Source organism: Balaenoptera borealis, assembly GCF_965194805.1.
Source record: "Balaenoptera borealis genome assembly, chromosome: 5".
In the NCBI taxonomy this organism is placed as follows: Eukaryota; Metazoa; Chordata; class Mammalia; order Artiodactyla; family Balaenopteridae; genus Balaenoptera; species Balaenoptera borealis.
The window spans coordinates 66,647,656-66,666,578 of record NC_138862.1 but is presented as its reverse complement, the minus strand read 5'-3'; the positions used below and the strand labels follow the sequence as shown (position 1 = coordinate 66,666,578).

The 18,923-nt window shown below is 41.9% G+C and overlaps 1 long non-coding RNA gene across 1 annotated transcript in view; it reads left to right on the top strand.

The window, feature by feature from the left end:
• LOC309630145 overlaps nt 1–18,923 on the top strand; it is a 43,447-nt gene that overhangs the window by 12,116 nt on the left and 12,408 nt on the right. Inside the window, exon 2 of the long non-coding RNA XR_014245447.1 lies at nt 13,158–14,231. This is a non-coding gene — a long non-coding RNA (uncharacterized lncRNA). The remainder of the gene's footprint in view (nt 1–13,157; nt 14,232–18,923) is intronic.

Here is an 18,923-nt window from a genome sequence, read left to right as displayed (position 1 = left end):
GCAAGAGATTTCTGTGCATTAATTTTGTATCCTGCAACTTTACCAAATTCATTGATTAGCTCTAGTACTTTTCTGGTAGCATCTTTAGGATCCTCTATGTATAGTATCATGTCATCTGCAAAGAGTGACAGTTTTACTTCTTCTTTTCCAATTTGTATTCCTTTTATTTCTTTTTCTTCTCTGATTGCCGTGGCTAGGACTTCCAGAACTATGTTGAATAATAGTGGCGAGAGTGGACATCCTTGTCTTGTTCCTGATCTTAGAGGAAATGCTTTCAGTTTTTCACCATTGAGAATGATGTTTGCTGTGGGTTTGTCATATATGGCCTTTATTATGTTGAGGTAGGTTCCCTCTATGCCCACTTTCTGGAGAGTTTTTATCAGAAATGGGTGTTGAACTTTGTCAAAAGCTTTTTCTTCATCTATTGAGCTGATCATATGGTTTTTATTCTTCAATTTGTTAATATGGTGTATCACATTGATTGATTTGCGTATATTGAAGAATCCGTGCATTCCTGGGATAAATCCCACTTGATTGTGGTGTATGATCCTTTTAATGTGTTTTTGGATTCTGTTTGCCAGTATTTTGTTGAGGATTTTTGCATCTATATTCATCAGTGATATTGGTCTGTAATTTTCTTTTTTTGTAGTATCTTTGTCTGGTTTTGGTATCAGGGTGATGGTGGCCTCATAGAATGAGTTTGGGAGTGTTCCTTCCTCCACAATTTTTTGGAAGAGTTTGAGAAGGATGGGTGTTAGCTCTTCTCTAAATGTTTGATAGAATTGACCTGTGAAGCCATCTGGTCCTGGACTTTTGTTTGTTGGAAGATTTTTAATCACAGTTTCAATTTCATTACTTGTGATTGGTCTGTTCATAGTTTCTATTTCTTCCTGGTTCAGTCTTAGAAGGTTATACCTTTCTAAGAATTTGTCCATTTCTTCCAGGTTGTCCATTTTATTGGCATAGAGTTGCTTGTAGTAGTCTCAGGATGCTTTGTGTTTCTGCGGTGTCTGTTGTAACTTCTCCTTTTTCATTTCTAATTTTATTGATTTGAGTCCTCTCCCTCTTTTTCTTGATGAGTCTGGCTAATGGTTTATCAATTTTGTTTATCTTCTCAAAGAACCAGCTTTTAGTTTTATTGATCTTTGCTATTGTTTTCTTTGTTTCTATTTCATTTATTTCTGCTCTGATCTTTATGATTTCTTTCCTTCTGCTAACTTTGGGTTTTGTTTGTTCTTGTTTCTCCAGTTCCTTTAGGTGTAAGGTTAGATTGTTTACTTGAGATTTTTCTTGTTTCTTGAGGTAGGCTTGTATAGCTATAAACTTCCCTCCTAGAACTGCTTTTGCTGCTTCCCATAGGTTTTGGATCGTCGTGTTTTCATTGTCATTTGTCTCTAGGTATTTTTTTATTTCCTCTTTGATTTCTTCAGTGATCTCTTGGTTATTTACTAATGTATTGTTTAGCCTCCATGTGTTTGTGTTTTTTACGTTTTTTCCCCTGTAATTCATTTCTAATCCCATAGTGTTGTGGTCAGAAAAGATGCTTGATATGATTTCAGTTTTCTTAAATTTACTGAGGCTTGATTTGTGACCCAAGATGTGATCTATCCTGGAGAATGTTCCATGGGCACTTGAGAAGAAAGTGTAATCTGCTGTTTTGGGATGGAATGTCCTATAAATATCAATTAAATCTATCTGGTCTATTGTGTCATTTAAAGCTTCTGTTTCCTCATTTATTTTCATTTTGGATGACTTGTCCATTGGTGTAAGTGACGTGTTAAAGTCCCCCACTATTACTGTGTTACTGTCGATTTCCTCTTTTATAGCTGTTAGCAGTTGCCTTATGTATTGAGGTGCTCCTATGTTGGGTGCATATATATTTATAATTGTTATATCTTCTTCTTGAATTGATCCCTTGATCATTATTAGTGTCCTTCCTTATCTCTTGTAGCATTCTTTATTTTAAGGTCTATTTTATCTGATATGAGTATTGCTACTACACCTTTCTTTTGATTTCCATTTGCATGGAATATCTTTTTCCATTCCCTCACTTTCAGTCTGTATGTGTCCCTAGGTCTGAAGTGGGTCTCTTGTAGACAGCATATATATGGGTCTTGTTTTTGTATCCATTCAGCAAGCCTGTGTCTTTTGGTTGGGGTATTTAATCCATTCACGTTTAAGGTAATTATCGATATGTAGGTTCCTATTACTATTTTCTTAATCGTTTTGGGTTTGTTTTTGTAGGTCCTTTTTTTCTCTTGTGTTTCCCACTTAGAGAAGTTCCTTTAGCATTTGTTGTAGAGCTGGTTTGGTGGTGCTGAATTCTCTTAGCTTTTTCTTGTCTGTAAAGCTTTTGATTTCTCCGTCGAATCTGAATGAGATCCTTGCGGGGTAGAGTAATCTTGGTTGTAGGTTCTTCCCTTTCATCACTTTAAGTATATCATGCCCCTCCCTTCTGGCTTGTAGAGTTTCTGCTGAAAAATCAGCTGTTAACCTTATGGGAGTTCCTTTGTATATTATTGGTCGTTTTTCCCTTGCTGCCTTCAATAATTTTTCTTTATCTTTAATTTTTGCCAATTTGATTACTATGTGTCTCAGCATGTTTCTCCTTGGGTTTATCCTGTATGGGACTCTCTGTGCTTCCTGGACTTGGGTGGCTATTTCCTTTCCCATGTTAGGGAAGTTTTTGACTATAATCTCTTCAAATATTTTCTCTGGTCCTTTCTCTGTCTCTTCTCCTTCTGGGACCCCTATAATGCGAATGTTGTTGCGTTTAATGTTGTCCCAGAGGTCTCTTAGGCTGTCTTCATTTCTTTTTATTCTTTTTTCTTTATTCTGTTCCACAGCAGTGAATTCCACCATTCTGTCTTCCAGGTCACTTATCCATTCTTCTGCCTCAGTTATTCTGCTATTGATTCCTTCTAGTGTAGTTTTCATTTCAGTTATTGTGTTGTTCATCTCTGTTTGTTTGTTCTTTAATTCTTCTAGGTCTTTCTTAAACATTTCTTGCATCTTCTCGATCTTTGCCTCCATTCTTTTTCCGAGGTCCTGGATCATCTTCACTATCATTATTCTGAATTCTTTTTCTGGAAGGTTGCCTATCTCCACTTCATTTAGTTGTTTTTCTGGGGTTTTATCTTGTTCCTTCATCTGGTGCATAGCCCTCTGCCTTTTCATCTTGTCTATCTTTCTGTGAAGGTAGTTTTTGTTCCACAGGCTGCAGGATTGTAGTTTTTCTCTCTTCTGCTGTCTGCCCTCTGGTGGATGAGGCTATCTAAGAGGCTTGAGCAAGTTTTCTGGTGGGAGGGACTGGTGGTGGGTAGAGCTGGGTGTTGCTGTGATGGGCAGAGCTCAGTAAAACGTTAATCTGCTTGTCTGCTGATGGGTGGGGCTGGGTTCCCTCCCTGTTGGTTGTTTGGCCTGAGGCAACCCAACACTGGAGCCTACCCGGCTCTTTGGTGGGGCTAATGGCGGACTCTGGGAGGGCTCACGCCAAGGAGTACTTCCCAGAACTTCTGCTGCCAGTGTTCTTGTCCTCACGGTGAGCCACAGCCACCCCCCGCCTCTGCAGGAGACCCTCCAACACTAGCAGGCTGGTCTGGTTCAGTCTCCCCTGGGGTCACTGCTCCTTCCCCTGGGTCCCGATGTGCACACTACTTTGTGTGTGCCCTCCAAGAGTGGAGTCTCTGTTTCCCCCAGTCCTGTCAGAGTCCTGCAATCAAATCCCGCTAGCCTTCAAACTCTGATTCTTTAGGAATTCCTCCTCCCATTGCTGGACTCCCAGGTTGGGAAGCCTGACTTGGGGCTCAGAACCTTGACTCCAGTTGGTATAAGTGTTCTCGAGTTTGTGAGTCACCCACCCAGCAGTTATGGGATTTGATTTTATTGTGATTGCCCCCCTCCTACCATCTCATTGTGGCTTCTCCTTTGTCTTTGGATGTGGGGTATCTTTTTTGGTGAGTTCCAGTGTTTTCCTGTCAATGATTGTTCAGCAGTTAGTTGTGATTCTGGTGTTCTTGCAAGAGGGAGTGAGAGCACGTCCTTATACTCTGCCATCTTGGTTCTCCGTCCATCAGAAGTCTATTTCTTAAAAAGACCAGCCTCCCTTTTCTTCTAAATATTCTAAAAACATAAAGTCCAACCAAAGGGTTTTTAAAAAATATTTATTTATTCATTATTTATTTATTTTCATTTTGGCTACACTGGGTCTTAGTTGTGGCCTGTGGGATCTTTAGTTGCGGCATGCAGACTCTTAGTTGCAGCATGCAGACTCTTAGTTGCAGCATGCATGCAGGATCTACTTCCCCGACCAGAGATCGAACCTGGGCCCCCTGCATTGGGAGTGCAGAGTCTTACCTACTGGACCACCACAGAAGTCCCCAACCAAAGTTTTAAAATACACTTTTGTGGTAGTTTTTTCACAAGTGGTAAAGACAGTTGGATGTGATATCCTCCCAGGACCATCATTAAAATATCAGGGTGACTTCTTTTTTTTTTTTATTATTATTGAAATCTTCAAATATACACAAACGGAGAGGAAATGGTATAATGAACCAACCCCATGTACTCATCCCTCAGCTTTTACAATTTTAAATATTTTGTCAATGTCATTTTATCTATCCCCCAACATATACATTTCACTTTTGTTTTTGCTGGATTATTTTAAAGCAATCTCTGACAGTATTTTGTTTTACCCATAAATACTTCAGCATATATTTCTAACCGTTAAGAAGGTTTTTTCCCTACATAACCACAATGCTATTATCACATGGAACAAAATTATCAATAATCTCAGGAGCATTTTAAAAATAGGACTCTGGAAAAAGCAAGCCAAAAGAATGAGTAATATGGAATTTCAAGCACTAGGGTAAGCAGGTTGGAAAGATGCTTTTGGCAAAGTTGGTACTTTCACTCTTGTAAATGACATCACAGAGCCAGATGCCACTTTCTCCTACATATTCGAAATTGGATTTACTTTCTTACCCCAAAATATATTCCCTTGTTCAGTTCAAGGCATTAGCCACCATCCAGGAGCTCAAGGTCAAGACCCAGAGTCCTTGTAGAGTCTTTTTTCCCTCCCCTCTCTCTGGTGCTCCATTTTACCAGTTCTAAAGTCCTAAATCTCAGGGTGAATATCGCTCATATCCATCCCCTCCTCTCCATTCCCACTTCAGCTCCTTTTGGACCCCCATTATCTATCTCTACACTGAGGTATGGGAACGTCTTCATTTGGGTTCCCCCAGAAACAGAGGCCTGAGACAAGGATTTGAGTATGGATCATTTATTCTACAGGTGATCCCAGGAGACCTGGGAACTGAGTAGGGGAAGTGAAAGAAGCCAATACAGGGTGTGTTATCAAGCACTGCAGGACATTGGAACTCCATCCTACTGGAAAACTCTGGGGTACATTATAGAACACACCTCAGAGTCATCCCAACTGATGGGCAAGGTAGCTGGGGTATTTATCCACCACCTCTCCACCCATCATCGCTTGATGGCTGCTCTCAGGGGCAAGAAGTCTTGCACTGTGTACAGGCTGAGCATGCTGCCAGTCAGAAGGCAGAGGGTCACAGGCCTTCAGTGTATAGTGGTGAATAAGGAGGGGACATGGCAGGGCACTAACAGCACTCACTACATCACCTCCCTTCTTGCTCTCTCTCCACACAAAGCCCACAGATAACTTTCCAAAGTGCAAATCTAGTTCTGGCACTTCTCTATTTAATAAAAAGGGTATATGGATGATGCTAAAGAACAACCTTGCTTATTTACCCTGATGGAGGTGACTGTCTTGAGTGGTACTTGACCTTATGATCCTGGGCACCTTTGGCATACCTTTTGCATATGAACAAAGTTTTGATTGGACTTTGAGTCCAATTGTGAATTCAGTGGAGAGAGAGCTTTATTCATATGTGTATCATTAAAACCTTGTCTACTTACAGAGCAGGTTGGGAGGGGGAGGGACAAATGATTGCTTCTGGTTTGGATTCTGCTTGTGCAGCCCTTTACACCTCAGCAGTTTTGCATAATCCTTCCCAAGCAGTGGAGTGCCTCCCTCCACTGCCACTGCACCCAAGCTACCATGGCAATACTTTGTTCTTCTTTATGCAGTCACATTATCTGGAATCTCAATGTGATTTACAAGCTTACATAACTTCCCAAATGAGTCAGCATGCTCATCAAGAAGGCAGCATGATGAAATGGAAAAAACACAGCATTTGGTACCAGATAGAACAAGTTCAGTTCCTGCATCTGCCACTTCCTAACTGTATGTCAGACAAGCTATTCTACCTCTCTAAGCCTCAGTTTCTTCCTCTCACAAATAGGGATCAGAGTACCTGTCTAGGAGGGTTATTATAAGGATTAAATGAGGTAAAGAACACTCAGTGTGATACATAACAGGCCCTGAAGCAGTGTTCACCTTCCCCATCCTACATCCTGATTTTACACATCTGGCAGCAAGCTCTTGACCGTTCCCAACCTGCAGTGAGTGAAAAATGCTGATTTATCTTGGTCTGCTTTTAGCACCAGTGGATTTTAGATGAAAGCCCAAATCAGTTCTTTGTAAAGGAAATTGCTCTTGCTCCACTCTGGGCAAAGCAGCCACATTGTGTGTGAAATAAATCCATACCAGAAAGGGCTGGGGTGCTCTAGGAAGGACTGGGCTGGCACCACCTGGCTCAGTCCCAACTGCAGTGGCAGCGAAAGATCGCTGGCGTTCAGAGGCGACTTTGTGAGCACACGGTGAGACAGACAGCCAGAAAAACAAAATGTGCAGGAGAGGACGTGACATCCCATCTACATAGCTGCTCACCGCGGCGGGGAGCAGTTAGGAATAGCATAGCAGGATGCCTTTTGCTAGAAGTGGCAGCGTACAAATGAGGGTGCTGCTGTGCTGGCCAGGGCTGGGGACGATTCTGGAACTGTTTTTCCAAAGTGGCTGGAACAAATGCCTACAAGTTAAAATAAATAAATAAATAAAATCCCTGGTCAGCAAATGAGCACTGCTGCAAACGCTCTTCCCTGCTGGTCACAACGCTCTTAGGGCAGGATTACCAGACAAGCTCATTTCCAGGATCTTTATAGCCAGCATAATCCATAGTTAGCAGTCAGCTAGGGTAAGCAGAGAAAGTATTCATAATTAAGGGGTGATTGGTGAGTGTACTGTATCCATAAAAGCAGAGAAACCTCTAAAAAGAAAAATCAGGAGCCATTCTTTGAACGTAGAAATGCTAGAACGTTAGAACAAGAAAGATTCTTTCAGATCATCGAGCTGTTCTGGTGATATTTAAATACTAAAAAAATAACAGAACCTTTCCTTCAAATAGAATCTTATGCAGACTCTCCCCATATAAGGCAAATAAAAGGGATGCTGCTCTGAGCAGGGCAGGGGAGGAGGACAGAGGGCAGTGTGGTTCTGGCGCCCCAGCCCGTGAGTCAGCCTCACTATAGGTCCCCCAGTGTGGCCCAGAAAGATGTCCTGGAAATCCTGAGGCCCCACTGACCCCTGTGTGAAAATCTCTAGTCTAGTCTACTCCTCACATTGTACAAATGAGGAATTTAGGCTCAAATTAATCTAAGATCGCCCAGCAGAATTGGGACTAGAGCCCAAACCTCTTGATTTTAAGTTCCTTGCTCTCCTAAAAACCATCTCCCCTTTAAAAAAAAAAAAGTCTTTAAAGATAAAGTTACCTCATGAAATAGCTTGTTAAAGTAAATGAGAAGGCCAGAGGCATCCAAGTATAAATACTGCCTTTGGAAGTGATCCCATTCTATCTTCTTATCGCTGTACCCAAGTGCAATTTCTTATTACATTTACGACTTTTAGTATGGCAGTCACAAAATCCAAGGAGAATTGCTAAATTAATGGTCTCTTAACCCAGGATAAGTCTAACCAGTTTGTGCCTTCTAGAAAACAACATCTTAACTACAAAAGCTTAGTATTTTTAAATTTAAAAATATATATGTATATTGGCACAATAAGAAAGGAATCTGAAATGCATGGTGGATGGTGATGGCCAAAAAAAGGCTCTCACACAGGGGAGCACAAGTCATGTCAGACTTCTGATCTACTTCCTGTTGTGACACGTTGGATAAGTCACAACCTCTCTGGACCTCAATTGTTTTTTAATCTATAAAATGATTAAATCATTAAAGTCACTAAAAGTTAATATTCGACAGAACCCTGACACAGAACTTCCCAGTGCTCTGGGTCAGCCAGCACTGTGCCTATTTCATGTACGATAGAGGTCTCTGTCTTCAAGGCTGAGGACCTGGCAGTATAATTACTATAGAAAAGAGAAACGAAGCAATGTGGAGATCACCGTGGGATAAAAGGAAAGAGGGAGGAGGGAAGTGGATGGAGAGAAAAGCAAAGGCTCTCCTTACATGCTTCAGAGGACTGGATGTTGGTCAGTATCCATCCTGTACATTTATGTGACACCTATTACCCTGAAGTTCTCTAAATGGCAAGATAAATAGCATATGTAGATGAAGAAAAGTCTGTGAGACCATAAACTGAAATGCTAACTGTTTTTTTCTGGGTTGTATGATTATGAATGTCCTGCATTTTCTTTTTTCCTTTCTTCCTTTCTCCTCGTATGTATTTCCTAAATTTTGTACCTCATCTATATATTACTAGTGTTCCCCCACCAGAAGGTAAGTCAGATAAGTGCGGGAATTTTTGTCTATTTTGTTCACTGCTATATTTCCAGTGCCTAGAACAGTGCCTAGCATTTTGTAGGTGCTCAATAACTATTTATTGAGTGAATTAATGAGTGTGTAATTCAAAATATGTAATTAAAAATGATATAAAAACAGACACAGATCAATGGAACAAAATAGAGATCTGAGAAATAAACACATGCATATATGAACAATTAATTTACAACAAAGGAGCCAAGAATATACAATGGGGAAAGGACAATATCTCCAATAAATGGTGTTAGAAAAACTGGACAGCCACAAGCAAAAGAATGAAACTAGACAACTATCTTACACCATGCACAAAAATCAACTCAAAATGGATTAAAGACTTAAATGTAAGACCTGAAACCATAAAATTCCTAGGAGAAAAAATAGGTTGTAATTTCCTTGACATTGATCTTAGCAATGTTTTCTTTTAAGATCTGACTTTAAAGGCAAGGGAAACAAAAGCAAAAATAAACAAACGGTACTACATCAAACTAAAAAGCTTCTGCATGGCCAAGGAAAGCATCAACAAAACAAAAAGTCAACCTACTGAATGGGAGACGTTTGCAAATTAAATCATATATCTGATAAGGAATTAATATCCAAAATGTGTAAAGAACTCACATAACTCAACAACAAGAAACAAAAAACCCAATTTAAAAAGGGGCAGAAGATCTGAATAGATATTTTGCCAAAGAAGACACACAGATAGCCGCCAGACACATGAAAAGATGCTCAACATCACTAATCATCAGGGAAATGTAAATCGAAACCACAATGAGATATTAAAACTGTTAGAATGGCTAGTATTAAAAAGACAAGAAATAATAAGTGTTGGAGAGGATGTGGAGAAAAGGGAACCCTTGAACACTGTTGGTGGGAATGTAAATTGGTGCAGCCACTGTGGAAAACAGTATGGAGAGTCCTCAACAAATTAAAAAGAGAACTACCATGTGATCCAGCTATGCTTCTACTTCTGGGTATTTATCTTAAGACTATGAAAACACAAATTTGAAAAGATATATGCACCCCTATGTTTATTGCAGCATTATTTATAGTAGCCAAGATATGGAAACAACCTGTGTCTATCAATGCATGAAAGGATAAGGAAGATGTGGTATGTGTGTGTATACATACAGCTTCTCTTCAGAAAGACATTGTGTCTTAGAACCTTGAGTATAATCATAGCCAACTTCATCATTGTGTGTATGTATATACACACATACACACACACACCATGGAATACTATGCAGCCATAAAAAGAGGGAAATTTTGCCATTTGCAGCAACATGGATGGACCTAGAGGGTATTATGCTAAGTGAAGTAAGTCAGACAGAGAAAGACAAATACCATGTGATTTCACTTATATGTGGAATCTAAAAAACAAAACAAGCAAAACAAAACAAAAACAAACTCACAGATACAGAAAACAGACTGGTGGTTAACAGAGGGGAGGGGGTTTGTAGGGGGAGGGTGAAATGGGTGGAGGCAATCAGTTGTATGGCAATGGATGGTAACTAGACCTATGATAGTGATCACCTTATAGTGTATACAAATATTGATTTATAATGTTGTACACCTAAGATTTATATAATGTTATGTACCAATTTTATCTCAATTAAAAAAGAAAATTAGTGTGATTTTTTAAATCGCAGGCAACACAGATCATGTCTTAAAGCAGTAGCAGTGGCTTTTAATTCTTTTGGACCACGGCCCACAGTTAAAAGTGTGTTTTAAATTGTAACATCACAATACATAAATCAACACACATATATGACATGTAACAAAGATTTCACCAAATAACACTTTATTATTACTACTTGTGATGTACTCTGGTCTTTCTCATTTAACCTCCCAACAACTCCATGAGGATAGGGTTCTTAGCCCCACTTTACAGAGGAGGAAAGTGAAGCTTAGAGAGGTTAAATAACTTGCCCCAAATCAGCAAGTGGCAGAGTTGGCTTCTAATGAAGACCTCTCTGATGCCAACCCCCATATTCCCAACTACAACGCTTACTGTTTCCTAATGGACTTGCTTTGGGGTTTCTATTCAAAGCCCTGACCCATTTGATGAATGTTCAATTAAAGACAGTAGTAGAGTGTGGTAGCAAATGATGAAGTGTTACCAGTGGGTGTATATAAGAGAAAAAGAAGCAACGTTTTTTAAAATGCAATATCCTAGGCATTTTGTTTGTTATTCAACTCAATCCTTCCTACAACTTTCAAATTTAGGAATCATCTTTTTTTTCCATCTTACGGATTTGGATGCAGAGAGGTTTAGCAACTTTTTAAAGATAAGTATTTTATGTAGCTATTGGACTGTAAGCTCTCCGAGGATAGAGACTGACTCTCTCATTCGTGCTTCTATTTTCAATGCCTAACAGTACCTGGTACGTAGTAGGAGATCAATACACATTTCCTAAAGGAATAACAGAAGGAAATAGCCAAGTGTTAAATCCAGATCTGCCCAACTCCCAAATCTAATTCTTTCTACTTCTGAACTCATAATTTATTAAAAACAATTGGTATTTGGCCCATGGCTTTTAACCCCTTACTGCATAATTGGAAGTGTTTTGAGCTCTGGTTCCAATGCCTGTTTGAAGCTCTAGGTACATAATTAGTTACTGAGTTCCCATCTCTTGGCGGAATCTGTAATTAAGCAAGTTTCATAATACATACTTAGACATAGTCCCTGGTTCCCTAAAATGCGTTAACATTCACCCAGAGGACCAGACTTGGAGAAAAACACAGGGCTGGGAAATATTTATTATACTCCAGTATCATTCCTCTCCCTGGTCACCATAAGCAATTACAGAACTGGAAGATGCTTTTTTTGTTTTAAATCAGTAAACACAAATTTTAAAAGGCATACACTTTCATAGAGTTTCTTCACAGTGCATCTTAGAAGTGAAACAAATTTTGACTCGCTAGCACACAATGATATTAACATATTACAGTTTCTCTCCAGGAATTGGATAAAGGTGAGAAATGAAAGACATGTCAAGCATGCTGTTCTAGAAGGACATGTTCAGATGTGCCTGGGACCTTGCCCTGCGTAATGCTTCAGGACTCAACAAGGCAGGCCCGGTGATCTGTGAATCATCTTTATCTTCTGATAAAGAGTGGGTGAATAAAGTCATTTCTTCTTGTCTTTCTGACTCATGTGTTGACCAAGGCCATACCTGGCCATGGCCCCAGGCATCCTAGGACACATCACTGGGCCTTTTCACTTGTGTGCTCATCTATTTCTTCATTCCTCCACTTTTTTCAAGTACTTACTAAGAGTTCTTATAGGCTCAGGCTCTGCAAGATGCTGTGCAGGGGCTACAGGAGGAACGAAGTACGAGCTTCTAGACTCTGTGGGCATTATTGATAATACACCTGGAATTCAGGTGTGACTGTGAGGCCCCCAGCAACTGAGCTGGTGACTTAAGTATTATCACCTTCCCTCCTCGCCAGCTCCTGAGATCTTGGGAAGTCTTTCTTGTTACTGTGCCCCGAGGTGTGTGATTCTCCCTTATTTCCCTCAACACAGGGGGTCACCCTGACATCAACACAAAGGTGGCCCTCTTGCCTTGAGTGAAATAGCACCCATGTTACCATGACTGCATGATCAAAGAGGTTCAACCCTTTACAATTTAGGCAGTTGGAGAAGATGCAGGATCAGTTCCGCTTTGTGGATAATTCTCCTTGCTTCCTATAGTGAGGTGGGCTACCTCTATTTCCAGTCTGCACTAAATCTACTGTTTTCATTCAAAATATTTTTTAGCTTGGGGATAGGACTGGCTCTCCTAGAGTCAAATATTCTCTTTATATTCTCCTTATTTCCTGCTCTGAGTTTCCCTCTATAACATCTACCCTGCTCAAAATCTTTTTTTAAATAACAGTTTTATTGAGATATAATTCACCCTTTTAAAGTATACAGTTCAGTGGTTTTTAGTTTATTTGCAGAGTTGTACATCACCACTGTCTATTTTCAGAACATTTTTATCACCCCCCCAAAAGAAATCACAGACACATTAACAGTTGTTCTCCAGTCCTCCCTTTCCCCAGCTCCTGGCAACCACTAATCTATTTTCTGTTTCCATGAATTTGCCTATTTTGGACATTTCATACAAATGGACTCACACGATATGTGGTGCTTTGTGACTGGCTTCTGTCAATTAGCATGAAGTTTTCCAGGTTTATCCATGTTGTAACATGTATCAGTCCTTCCCCCCTTTTTGAGTGAATAATCAATTGTATGGATAAACTACATTTTGCTTATTCATTCGTCAGTCAGTGGACACTTGGGTTGTTTCTACTTTTTGGCTATGATGAATAATGCTGCTATGAACATTCCTGCCCAAGTTTTTGTGTGGACATATGTTCTCAATTCTCTTGGATATGTATCTAGAAGTGGAGTTGCTAGGCTGGCTCAAATCTTAAAGAAACATTTCTAATGGTCGTCATTCTTATCTGTTTCCCAGGGAACAGGTTTCTCTATGTTCATTAAACAAACGGGAATGACCAATAGCAGGAACTTCTTCACCAAGTCCTGGACACAGCACCTGCTTTTCCAAGTCAGATACAAAGCCCAAACATCTCCACTCTAAACAATATGCAGCTTTGAAGGACTGTGGCAGACAAGAATGGGGACAAGTCACTGCAGTGGCTCACAATGAATAGCAGCTTGCAGCACCCAGAGGAGGTATGCAGAACCAGCCTTTTCTTATAAACAAAGGAACATTTACAGTTATGTCATTCTGTGCTTATAACCGATTCCTTGAAATCTAGTCCCTCATATCCTGTCAAGAATCTTGGACTATGATCTCTGATGGTATGCGTATCATGGAATAAGCAGTTTACAACCTTGGAATCCTAAATTGCCCTTTCCCCACCATCCACTCTGAAGGCTCCTGTTTATAACTGAAGTCTTCCCTCTGCTGGTCGCGGGCAGCCCAGACTCACACCACAGAGCCGCTGAGGAGGTTTCTTCTAAAATCATCTCTTCTCCAGGAGCATTTTGAAAATTGCTACAATTTATTTAGCTGTAGAAATACGAAGAAATGACCTCTTCTGCAGAGCATTCCTCTTTTATTTTTTATTTTTTGATGTTTGTGGGTTTTTTCCTTTTATTCAACAGTAGCAGAACTGGGCCAGTTTCGGTTATATTTATGAGCCACTTTCATTTGTGATAAATAACCATTATTTGTATTTATGCAGTGCCTGCCCAGGCCCTTCTGCTTATATTGACTCATGAGTCACTAAAATGCTTTCCTATGGTAGAAGCGGAAAAGGGCTGTTCGAGATAGGAGATAGTGCAATTTATGGGCCATTAACTGGCCAGTAGTTTTCCAGAGGTGGTTTGTAGACTGAGTGGTGAGTAAAGAAAGACCCAGAGACTGATTCTCCTCACATTCTGTAGGGTATCCATCTGCCCTGTTAGAAGGCTGCAGGGCATCAGGCATTTGGGGACCCCAAGCAGACCTGGCAATCCTTTCTTCCTATTCCTTCCACATGGGCACTCTGGCCAGGAAAGCAGGTGCAGGACGACGTGAAAGGTGAGTAGGGAAGGAAGCCAGAGCCCGGGGAGACCATGAGACAGTGTGAGCAAAAGTCTGAACCAGTGATAAGAGGAAAGGAAGAAGCTAGGGGAGGGAAGGTGGATAAGAGAAAGAAACAGTGGGTAAGGACAGAACAGGGGACTAAAGAAGTGACTCCATTTTTCTGAGGGCTATTATCTGCTTTTTGCAATGCAGCTAACTGTAAAAATCTGTTTCGTTTTTAGTTAACAAAGGAAGGGAATCCTTTCTGATATTCCAGAGTCCTTGAAAACAACCCTATGCCTCTGACCTAATGTTTTAGGAAATTTATGCTTTCTGCCTTGAGAGAAACGCAGCACCTTTATGAAAGAAAACTTAATTTTTTTTTTTTTTTTTTAATACGGTCTTTTTTTTTTCTTTTTTTTTTTTTAATTTATTTATTTATTTTTGGCTGTGTTGGGTCTTCGTTTCTGTGCGAGGGCTTTCTCCAGTTGTGGCAAGTGGGGGCCACTCTTCATCGCGGTGCGTGGGCCTCTCACTGTCGCGGCCTCTCTTGTTGCGGAGCACAGGCTCCAGACGCGCAGGCTCAGCAATCGTGGCTCACGGGCCCAGTTGCTCCGTGGCATGTGGGATCTTCCCAGACCAGGGCTTGAACCCGTGTGCCCTGCATTGGCAGGCAGATTCTCAACCACTACGCCACCAGGGAAGCCCGAAAACTTAATTTTTAGAGAGATGGTTTGGGTTTCTAACCTCTGAGTAGGTGGTGGAGGGGGGGAGGAACGAGGGCTCCTTATTGTGAGCATACATCCTAGCCAGAGGCCTGCAAATCTGTTCCATCCCCCAAGTACTTGATCCTCAAGTTCAGCCAGAGTGGGGGCTCCACTGCCCACCCCACAGTCACCCTCCCCACAAGGGTCTGATTACCCCTTGTCAGTCTGCTTGGGGCTGCAGAGCCCCGGGCTCAGGGTGTAACAGAGATCCCCGTGTCTTGTTTTTTCTCTTCCCCTCAGTTTCCCTCTTGCCTCCTCCCTCACCTCCTTCCCTGGTCCTCTGGACTCAAGTTCTCTCCTCCCACATTGCCCCTCTCCAGACTTTGTGACTCAGAACTTAAGCGCTTGAGGAAAGACAGGACTCGGTGTATTCCTATGAGTGGGTGCTGATGCCCCTTTAAAATCCACCTGGGAGAGAGAGGAGAGAGAACCAGGTCTTCTGCCTTTCCTCCCAGAGATAAAGGTTATTCTTAGCAGTGAAATCGGTTTGGTATTTGGGGAGTCTTGTGTTTCTCTCCTTCCTGTCCCAGGGGCTTTGCACATAGCAATTCCTCTTCTTCATGCAGGGAAGACAAACGGGGAGAAAGAGAAGAAAAAAAGAGAGGGAGGCCGTCACTGTTGCCCTAGTAGGCTCTTCTCTGGACTTTGGAAGACCGATCCCGTTGGTTCTGTTGGAAAGCAGGGGAGTGCCCTCACCCCAAGCCCAGAAGGCCAGTTTAATTCTAGCAGTCACTTTTGAGGCAAGAAGGCTAACGGCCAAATGAACTTCCTTCAGGCCTTTCCCACAGCACTTTGTATGTAGCACGGGTTCGATAAATGTTTGCTCAGCCAGCCTCCCGGTTGCACACTTGTTAGTAAGGGTCTCCCAGGACTGCCCTCACTGGGTGTTAGGACGGTAGCAATCAGTTAGGGAATTCAAACCCCAGCATTAGACAGCAGACTTTGGAGAACCAAGAACTTGAGAAATTTAAAAAATTTTTTTTAAAAATGTTTTAAAAAGGTAAAAAAAAGACAAAATGGCGGGCAAACCTCGAAAAGACTTACGTAATGCTATTCCACTTTGGAGCCGGATGGTGAGATTTTGCAGAGCCGCCAGCAGGGGGAGCTCGGGCAGTGTGTCAGAATGCCAGCGTCCAGGTTGCCAGGAGCCAAAACCTCCCGTTAAACAAAACAGTGAACCTTTGTGGTTTCTCTTGGGTTCTTAATCCTGGGACGCTCAATCCAAGACGGCCTGATTTTCATCCTAGGGGACCCAGCTAGCTTCTCACAGAACACTAGCTGGGTCCTGGATATCTTAATAGGTCTCTCCTTCTTTTTTCTCCCTCCCAAATTGCTTTCTCTCTGTCCTCCTCTATTTCTAATCCCTTGTCTCAAACTCGCTCAGTATCTCTTTGTGTGTATCTCCTTCTGTAATTCCCATTTCCTCTGAATATGTGTTTCTGCCTATGCTTCTTTCTTGTTTTTTCTCTATCATTCTAGGCCCACTAGTAAATGTTAATGAAAAATAAATGGAGATGAAACTACTGCAGACTGAGCTCTGAAAGGTTTTAAGATCTGGCAAAAACTAACACTTTGAACAGAATTTAAAATATGCTATACAGCAAAAGTGGCTAATCCTGCCAGCACTTACAGTTCAGTCATGTCTTCTGTGTATGTTCTCCTGTCTCTGTCTCTAGGCCTGCTGCCCTTGCCATCCTATAATTCTCTGTTGTCCATTTGCTGTTGCCAAGCTGCTGCCCACCTCCCCCAAACCATTGACCTCCAGGGGTCATCTCCCTCCCTGACCAGCCCAACAAGGTGTTTCAGGTCCAGAATAGTTGTACCTCTAGTGACACAGTTTTTCGTTTCTTAAGTAAGACCCAGCCCAGAACACACTGGAACTCTTGGGATTTGGGGTCGAGGGGCTCCAGGTGAGAAACTGGTGAGGAGCTCAGCCTTGCGCTCTACCTGAAACCTCTTGTCCTCCAATATCAGGTGCTCCAGCTGGACCTGGTCTACTCTGCCAGAGTATCTTCGCTCATGGTGACTTTCTCTCGGGGATCTTCCTCATTGTCTTTCTTTTTCTCCAGACTGACACCAGGGGACCTCTGGCTTATCACACAGTCTGTATATATCTGACCCCTTTGGGGGACAAAGTTTAAATTCTTTTTCTGGCGTTTTGGGCACTGAGGACTCAAGAAATGCAACTGAGTATGTGTTTTAAGTTTCCAGAATATCCCATGACAGTCAAGAAGCACCCCTAGCATCTTACAAAAGGATGCTTTGCCTGGACCCCACAGAGGCCAGGTGAGTGCCCTGAGCATGGACTTTATACAGATGGCTCTGGGCAATGCCGCTCAGCAGGCACTGTCTCAGTTCCAGCCCCAGGTACTGTGGCTACTGTGGTGGTGGTGGTGAAGTGTCCTCGTCGTTTCTACATTTCGTGCTTGCACCCTCATTAGGATGAGTCTCCCAGGACCCATCCTATGTCCAGATTTATCCTGTTCTATCCAGGTTCTCATTATTTTTCAGACCCTAATTATGTGTATCCCTGAGAGGCAGATTCTAACATGAGATCAGGTAGGACATGAGACTCTTTAATCTTAGCACTTTAACTTTCTTTCAGCCTCCTGTAGCCAAGGAAGGTAGTGGTGGTATGATCTGATCACCCCTCTTCCTGTCCTGCTCAATACTTGGTAACCATTATCATTTCCTAGTTCTAGAACCTGTTTGGACCAAGTTGAAGACCAAAGTAGGGAGTAGGGGGGCAGACAGGCAATACAATCCAACATTTAAAGGCACTGACGACTTGCTTGCCCTTGCTGGGCCCTGACCACACAGAGAGGCTGAACAAGACATAGGCCCTGTCCTCAGGGAGCGAACGCTTCAATTGGACTGACCCACTATGTCTCTGAACAGGAATAAAAATGAAACTGCTGCAGAAAAACCCAGTGCTACAAAGTGCTAACATCATCAGGCAGGTTGCCTCTGCAGTGCAATCCATAATCTCTGTGACTTGCAGAACCAAAAGAGTTGTTATATGACTTTCTAAATTAAGCTTTTGCATTACTTTGGAAACTTACAAAGCATTCCTTCCCACAGACACTGTTCCCAAATTAAACACTTTGTGCTTGTGCAGCTGTTCAAATGTTAGTGAATTGAAGATGGAAAGGTTCTTAGGAAGGGAAGAGAGGTGGGTGCCTAGAAAGGAGAGGGGAGCCCTGCGGGGGAGGTTTTTTTTGTTTGTTTGTGTTTGCAGGGGGTGGGATTGAAGAGCTGGGGGTCAGATATCAGGGATTATAGAACGGTGGAAGAAGATTATAATCAAGTTAGTCAGCGCATAAAATGTTTTTTAAATGATTAGGTCTAGATAAGGGTAGGTTAAGGGGGTGCATTATGATCAAGTATTTAAAAGCATGCTTTTAAGTGGAAAACTTGGTGAGTGCCTGTTCTCCACCTCTAATCAGTATGAACCAGAGGAAACAAACTGCCAAGGTGGTATCTTAAGGTCATTGTAAGGCCCACTTTTGAAGATTTGACAACAGTTAAACACTAGAATGGATCACAGAGTTTGGCTGGGCACCCTCCTCCAGAGGCCTTTTTTGAAAGAAGCAGCCTTTGTGTTCTGCAGGGCTGCAGGTGACACCCGGCGTAGACACGGGCATGACCTGGAGAACTTGGCTCCCCGATTCTCTTCTAGATTGGGAGAGAAAAGAACTCATGTAACATTAGAGGCCTTTAGCAGCAGCTGGAAAGAAATAGACAGATAAAAGGCCCACGGTTCCCACTGGCCCACCTTTCACCAACACGCCAGGGCCCCTTCTATCAAGCCACCCCTGTGTTATTAGTTTCAAAACTTGTGCCTAAATCTTTGCCTGCAAAGACATGAGCCATCTTGGCAAATGGTTGTTCAGAGAGTCCTTGCTCACAAAACTTCTGTCTGCAGTATTTGGACTGGCTA